This window comes from Myotis lucifugus, unplaced genomic scaffold (assembly GCF_000147115.1).
Source record: "Myotis lucifugus unplaced genomic scaffold, Myoluc2.0 scaffold_153, whole genome shotgun sequence".
Lineage (NCBI taxonomy): Eukaryota > Metazoa > Chordata > Mammalia > Chiroptera > Vespertilionidae > Myotis > Myotis lucifugus.
In genome coordinates this window covers 2,552,291-2,560,304 of record NW_005871201.1, presented here as the reverse complement: position 1 = coordinate 2,560,304, position 8,014 = coordinate 2,552,291, and positions in this window count along the sequence as shown.

Sequence of the window (8,014 nt, the reverse complement as noted above, 5' to 3'; positions counted from 1 at the left end):
TACCAGACCTGAGGCCCTGAACCTAACTGTCCCCTATACCTGGGCTCCTGAGCATTAAAGAGAAAAAACCAACATGATATAGAAAAATGTTAGTTACATGCAAACAAGTGGTTAGAATAAGATGGAACTTGGAGACATTGTAGAAAATAGGTCTACCTTTCATCTACCTTTCATCTAGCGCCAATATTCCACCTTTGTGTGGAAATTACCGAAAAATCGGTACAGCAGTCTGGTAGGGTTAAAGCCTGAGACAGAATGAGCTATCCAGAGGACCCCAGTAAGCAGGGACTAAGTACAATAATCCATGTACAACATTTACACATAGTACAGTACCTGACAAAGAGAACAACTAATAAATATGGGGTGACGGTTTTGTTGTCAGTGGTGGTTTTGTTGGTGATCATTTTGTTGTTGTTGGTGGTTGTGTTGTTGTGGCTATTGATGGTGATTATGTTGTGATGGTTGATGGAGGCCATGGTGATTTTGTTGTTGTTGATGGAGATTGTGGTCATGGCCTTGTTATTGTTGGTGCAGATGGTTTTGTTGTTGGTTTTGGTGGTAGTGGCTGTTGGAGGTGGTTTTGGTGGTGGTACTGCTAGTTATTGTTGGTGGTGGTTGTGATGGTAGTGTAAGAAACTCTTCATGGCTAGAGCATAGGAAATAAGAGTGGCAGGAGTTGAGTTTGGCCTCATGCCTTCAATTTGATTGTTTTCTGTTCATAAAAACGTGCCATTGGGCCTCTGCGAGACAATGTGAAGATGGGTAATAAGATTTTCTCCTTCAGAGTCCACAATGACCGGTGCACTCTCCCCTTAGGAAAAGACTACAGGCCCATAATAATCAGTGGTAAAATCTTGGAGACTCAGCTATAGACCTCAGCTGTCTTCTGATAGAAAATAGGCACAATCTTCATGGCAACAACAGAGAAATATCGAAACTCTCCCCAGGATTTAAGAAATTTAAAAATGTCAGCCCATCTGCAAGCTGCACTAGCAAGCTTGGAGCCCTGGCACAGCAGATGGTGGCAAGCTCCCAAGTGCCAATTTGACCTCAGACTGAAATATTTCTGTGCCCGGTCCTGATCTCCATCCTGTTTTCACTCTCATCCATCTGCTTCGAAGGTAGATTGCCCATTAGAGAACTGGGCACTGTCTGTGTCACGCAGCAGAAGCACCGAGCAGCAGGCTGCTCCATAGGGCCATTTCTCAGCCCGAATGACCACCTCCGTGTAAGCAGTAGAGGCAAAGCAGAACCAATGGCAGCTGTCTAGGGCCTCATGTGGAGTGATGGTGCCGGGCATATTCCAAGCACCACTATTTCAGCCTTAGCATCACCATGGGCTGTGAATATGCTTGCTCAAGGGCTTTTGACATTCTAAATACTAGGTGGTATTTTTCCGTAGTAAGCTTAGATGGTTGTGTGCAGGATCAATAATGCAGAAAATAGCTCCGGTGGCGGAAAGAAAGAAGATAGAATCATAGCTACTGAACGCAAGTAAAAAGAATAAGGTGATTTAAACTTCTGCTTTGCAAATTTGAGGCCACCTCATGATGCTGAAGCTTAGCATTTGTACTTTTCGGAAGAATATTTCACTGCAGCCACTGCTCCAGAGGGCAGGTGTAGACAGCATGCAGGCATGGTTTGTACTGGAGAGGAAGATGCCAATCTCTCCCTCTTAAAGGGTGTCTAGTCTCTTCTGTATCTCTTCCCGGAGCCTTCTTTTCCTTCGCTAGAGAGTGCGGGCAAGCACCCTGCTTCCCTCTCTTGGTGATGGAGGGAGAATCCACAGCAGTCTTCTCCCTGGTTGGCAAATCTTGTTTATACTCATCCCCTTCAATGAATTCATGTATTCACATATTTGTATGTGTGTATAGAGATATTAAACATATAGCATATGTAGAATATATAAATAAATATTTGTATATAATACCAATATATAAGTTGCATATTGCACAAAAATTGCATATATCATGCTAGACACACAGTTTGGTCACCAGATTGGTTGTTTGGTCCTTTAAGGAATGTGTTTATCACTTTACTTTGGAAAAGGAGGGGCTTCTCCCCCATTCATTTGAAGCTTCAGCCAGAATTCTGAACCAAGGGACATGGTGTCAACCATATTCTGTTACAAACACTTCCTACCATCTTTGATCATCTCTGGTGTGCCAGTTTTTATTCCAAATGCTTGAACTAATTTTCATATTGTTGCTGTCAGGGGATTTTTATTGATCTCGGTTTACAGAGTGGGGTATTGGGGTTCAGAGAGGCACAGCATCCTGCTCAGATCCCACGCCTGGTGAGGTGAAGCCTGGGTATGGTGGGAGTGCAGTCTGATCCCACAGCCCGTGTTCTCTACTGCTCGGCATCAGATGGTTAGACAGCACAAATGCATCTGCTCAACTGAAACAGACTCTCTCCCCTGAACATGCTGGTTAAAAAGTTCAGTTGGGACACTGTGTTATCATGAGTGTTGGTGTGGATAATGCTATATTCCCTGGAAACCATGGAGATATATCTACATCCCATTTTACAGATGCAATACCTCATAAAGGCTGCAAACTACTGCCCCTCCAGGGGGAAAATTGGCCAGCCCTTCATTGAGGACCTGTTTGAATTTCTGGTGTGTGGATTTTTGAGCCATTTATGTACATGAGGAAGATATTGTTGGAAGCATTTGGCATGTGTGCATGTAGGGGTCTGTGCTCCATGAGGAAAAGCATTTGAAGATTTGGATCTGTCATTCAAACAGCAGAAACAGTGTCACCATTGCTTTTATATGTTGACATAAAAATATTACTTTATTGGTCTTAAAATAATTTTTATTTTTTTAAATTAAATTTAGTGAGGTGACTGATTTATATGACAAAATATTTTTTAAACAGATAATTATAACTACAGTAGGAACCAAAGGAATTCTGATCCTGAATTTGTTCATTGTTCCACCTTTTTGTAGATATAAGCTAGTGTTTGGTCTTTATTGAAACAGCCATAAACTTGGTCAGGAAGATCAGAAATGATCAATTTCCCCTGTTATTTTAACTCCCCCGTCTCTCCTAACTGTACCACGCACGTTTTCCCTCACTGACCTTCCAACACATTCCCAGCTTTCATGAGCTTTGTTCTTCAGTTATTAAATTACAAAAGAAATGGAGCAAAAGGACTAAAATATATTTCTCAGAAATACAGCTGTGCTAGCAACGGGCACCGCATGTGAAGTATGCCTCTTATCCCACTTCTCCTCGTCATATTTCAGCAAATAAATCTGACTCTCTGTGGAACAATTTTGGTGTTAGCACAAAGTAATTCAAAACAGTGGGGGGTGGGAGACGCATAATTATGACCAGCAGAAGACGCATTTGCAAAAGCTGTGCATGAAATGATTTAGTTAGGAAAAAGCTTTGCCAGAAGCCCAGAAAATCCTTCTGTTTCTCCCTAAATTACAAAGCATTTATTCTGTCCTATAGTGATTTGCATGATAATTTCATAAAACTAGTTTTGCCTAAAATTATTCTCTCTCACTTTGTCCTCCTCAGTAATAATATGTTAGGATTCATCCACTTATTTACTCATTTATTGGACAGAATAAGAGACGGTTCCTCCTCTGGATGGCCACATCAAGGAGGTCATTACATTCCAATTTAACATGTAGATTGAAGGTGGAAGGCTGCAAAATGAGCATCACCAGGGAGAACCACACATCCCAGTCTGCATGGTCCTGGGAAGCATCCTGGACAAGGTGATGGCTGCACTGAGTCTTAGAGGAGGGGTGGGCATTGCTGAGGGTGAGGTGGGCAAAATGTTGTGGGTGGAAAGGATGGCATGGCCAAGGACATGGAAGACAGAGTCAGGAACTATAGGAATCTGAGAAAGTGGGTGCCTTCGTCTGCTCAGGCTACCATAACAAAATACCATAGACTGAATGGTTTAAACAATGGATATTTATTTTCTCACAGTTCAAGATCAAGGTGCCAGTAGGTCAGTGTCTGGTGAGGGCTCACTCTGTAACTTGTAGATGGCCACCTTTGCTATAGGTCCTCACAGGTCATTTTCTCTGTGTTCCTATCAGCTCTCTCTTCCCCCTCTTATAAGGACACTAATCCTGTTAAGAGGGCCCTGACCTTATGACCTAATATAACCCTAGTTACATCACAAGGGCTTCATTCCTAAATACCATTATCCTGGGGTTAGGGCTTCAACATATGAATTTTGGGGGACACAATTGAGTTAATAGTAGTGTGTGTATAGTAGTCATGTTTCTCCAGAGAAACAGAACCAAAATTTGTTGAACAAGCCAGAAGCCAGAAAATGCAAATAAGAATTGGTGTTGCAGTCTTAAGTCTGAATTCAGCATGGTAGGCCAGGTAGGCTGGAAACTCAGGCACAGTTTCTGTGGTGCAGTCATGAGGCCAAATTCCTTCTTATTGGGGAAGTTTCAATCTTAACTCTTAAGGCCTTCAACTAATTGGATGAGGCCCACCCACATTCTGGAGAGTAATCTGCATTACTCAAAGCCCACCAATTTAACTGTTAGCAACATTTAAAAGTATCTTCATTGGAACATCTGGACTAGTGTTTGACCAAACAGCTGGACACCATTGCCTAGCCAAGCTGACACATAAAACCCTCACAGTGGGTGATGAGTCAAAGAGGGATGAACATGATAAATCATTGGCCTGGGCTGGATTCCAGAGAAAATGGACTGTGTCAATGAACCACTATTGCTCTGTAGATCTGGAATCATAAACAGAGATGTCTAAAGGGATGAGGCAGGTCAGATAAACGAGAGAATTGAGAACTGCTTATATTTCTTACACACTTTCTTTTCATATTAAGCACATGAAAACTTTCTTTTTTATGAAGAAAGGTGTTCTCCCATTTTTTAAAAGAGTCATTTTAATCTTTCATTTCCCCATTTAAAAAATATTTATTTTTAAATCTCACTTGAGGATATGTTTTTATTGATTTTAGAGAGAGGAAGGGAGAGAGAAACAACTATGTGAGAGAGAAACATCAATTGGCTGCCTCCAGTGTGCACCCTGACTGGGGATCAAATCTGCAACCTAGGTATGTGCCATGACCAGGAATCAAACCCACAACTTTTTTGGTATACAGGATGATGCTGTAACCAACTGAGGACTGTTTCCCCAGCAAGACTGTTTTCCCATTTTTGATAGGGACATGAGTACACAAGAATATGTCTGTGTTATAACCAAAATAATGGGACAAACAGGGTTTAAAAAGTGGCAACCATTATGTGTCCTTTCTACTGTTGAGGGAATAATAGTGGGTGACACTCAATGGCCTGGTCAGTCCATGGTGTTCTCTGAACTTGTGGAGCTAGTGTGGTCAGATGTTCAGATGTTTATGTGGCATCTCCCATATTAGAAGTGGCAGTTCAAAATATTTAAAAGGATCCTGTGGACCAAAACTCACCTGCTGGCAATGCCAGGTCCTGTGCTCTTGGTGGCGGGGACCATTTACAGGTTTTAAGCAGGACAATTTCATGTTAAGTAAACCCATTAATTATTGCTGAATAACAAATGATCCTCAAACTTAGTGGCTCAAAACAGCAAACATTTATTATCTCATGGCTTCTGTGGGTCAGGAATTGGGGACCAGCTCAGGTGGGTGGTTTTGGTTTAGGGCTTCTTGTGAGATATTATTTAGGGCTTCTTGTGAGATGTTAGCTGGCGGTGGAGGATCCACTTTCAAGCTCACTCATGTGGTTGGTGGAAGGAGGCCTCAGTTCCTCCCTGTATGGACCTCTCATAGAGCTGCTGAGCATCCTCAGGATGTGGCAGTTGGCTTTCCCAAGTGAGGGACAAGGTAGACCGAGATTATAGACAGTGCGTTTTATAATCTGACCTCAGAAGAAATTCCATCACTTCTGTCATCTCCTATTGGTCACACAGACCACCTGGAACAATGTGGGAGGGACAGACAAGGACGTGAATATCAAGGGGCAAGGATCATTGGTGGCTATCTTTAAGTCTGGCTATCACACTAAATATTGGGCTAGCATTTGTGTAGAGGGTGAATTTGGGGAGGATACTGGTTCAATAGAATGATGATGGGGGATTTGGCAATTAGAAAGAAGAAAGAGAAAATGAATTGACAAATACTTAAAAAATAAAATAATCAGAACATTGTGACTGATTCAATGACTCATTTCTAATCAATGAGAAAGTCTAATAGAAAAATTTCTGGGAAAAAAGTTTAATCCTGAGAAAAACTAGAAGAGCTGAAGAATGAAGCCACCCCCATTTCCCTGACTTCTCCCTGAATTTTCCTGCCTTTTAATATAATTGTATGGGAACATGATGCATGGAGCTATTGCAGCCATTTTGTGCCAATGAGGTGACAAATCATTATGCTTGATGTAATACGGTGGGAGGATGAACAGAGTCAGGATGTTTGGTGACATTGTGAAGTCACCAGTCAGTCTCAGAACTTTTTGTTGCATTAACAATAAATGTCTTAATAATTTAAGCCATGCCCTGGCCAGTACGGTTCCATTGTTGAGTGTCCTCCCATGCACCGAAAGGTTGCTGGTTCCATTCCCCTTCAGGGAATATGCTCAGGTTGTGGAGGGTGTGCAGGAGGCAGCTGATGAATGATTCTCTCTCATCTTGATGTTTCTATCTCTGAAATCAATAAAAATATATTTTAAAAAATAAGAAAAAAGACTGCTTGTGTGTGTTTTGTGACAAAGCCTCGGCGTAGGTGGTGTGTGATGGATCCTGGCAAAGCTTTCATCAATGCAGGTGAAAGTGAGATGGTACAAAAGAGAGACGTCACTGTGTCTGAACATGCATTGCTTTATGAGGATTTGTATTTTCTTCTCCCTCACTCTATGTATTTCTTTATATAGTAAGGTGCCTTTGAAGAAAATGGTGTCTCCATTTTTGCAGGAGAAAACTGGGTAGGAGAGATGAAAATTAAGTGAGCAAAATTGAATCCACCATGTGACACAGTATTTCAAGGCTGCTGCTTTGAGAGCTGAAGGAAAGTGACAGTCTGTAGCCGAGCCGAGTGGTTCTGCCGTCTACATTTATATGCTCACCCTCACTTGAGCGAGTAGCCGAAAGCCTCAGAGTGCCTGCTGGTCAGTTAATTTTATTTCAAGAATATACCACGGGCCCTTCTTTTTTCTCCTTTGGACTTTGAAGTTTATTTTGGTTTTTCAGGCTGCCTGCAAATGATGACATACCCTGGTAGGAGCTTGCATGGTAGAGACAGCATACTTATGGTCGGGTTCGTGGTCCTTCACTTTCATTGGACACTACAGATAGAGTTTCACACGGAGGCTCCATGAGTGAGCGCAGCCAGCAATCATGAGAACAACCCCAGGCAGAGTCATATGTGTTTGCCGTGAGAAGCTTGGAGCAAATAGTGTGATTTGGACAAATAACGCCATAGGAGTCTTGGTGGGGTCTTCACGGCTCCTGGTACATTAGTTAGTCTGAGTTATTTTGTATCACTTCCATCCATAAGCAGTGCCAGGGTTCCGAACGTTAGCTAGCACGGAGCTCAGGGAGGGCTCCAGCCAAGAGCTCCATGGTAGCTGCTGAGACATCACTGCATTCTCTCTACTTGGTTCCTTCAGGGCAGCAAGCTCTCTGGTCTTCTAAGCTGATTTGGGCTGTGAGAATGCCTGAGAGAGGCCTGAATGATGAGGACCAGGTATGTCCTGCCATAGTTTCCTCTCAGGGTGTGGCAGCTGGACCTGGAACCTGGCCTGCATTTGGGAAGTCTCTGTTCTTTTCTCCTCCTGCCTCCTCACTCTTCTCCCAACTTTGCTACGAGAGAGAACCCTTCCTTAGTCTTGAGGAAATCCTTCTCCTCTCTGCCTGGAATCTTCTCTGGGCTTTGAAGCTGATATTGCTGTTAGAAATAAGAAACTTAAAGGTCTTAGTAGTTTTCTGTCCTCCACACTGTCACATCCCACCCCTGGGCAGTTATATGCAGAGTAACTCATACACATATGTTTGCATGAGAAGACTTTGGGAAAGAG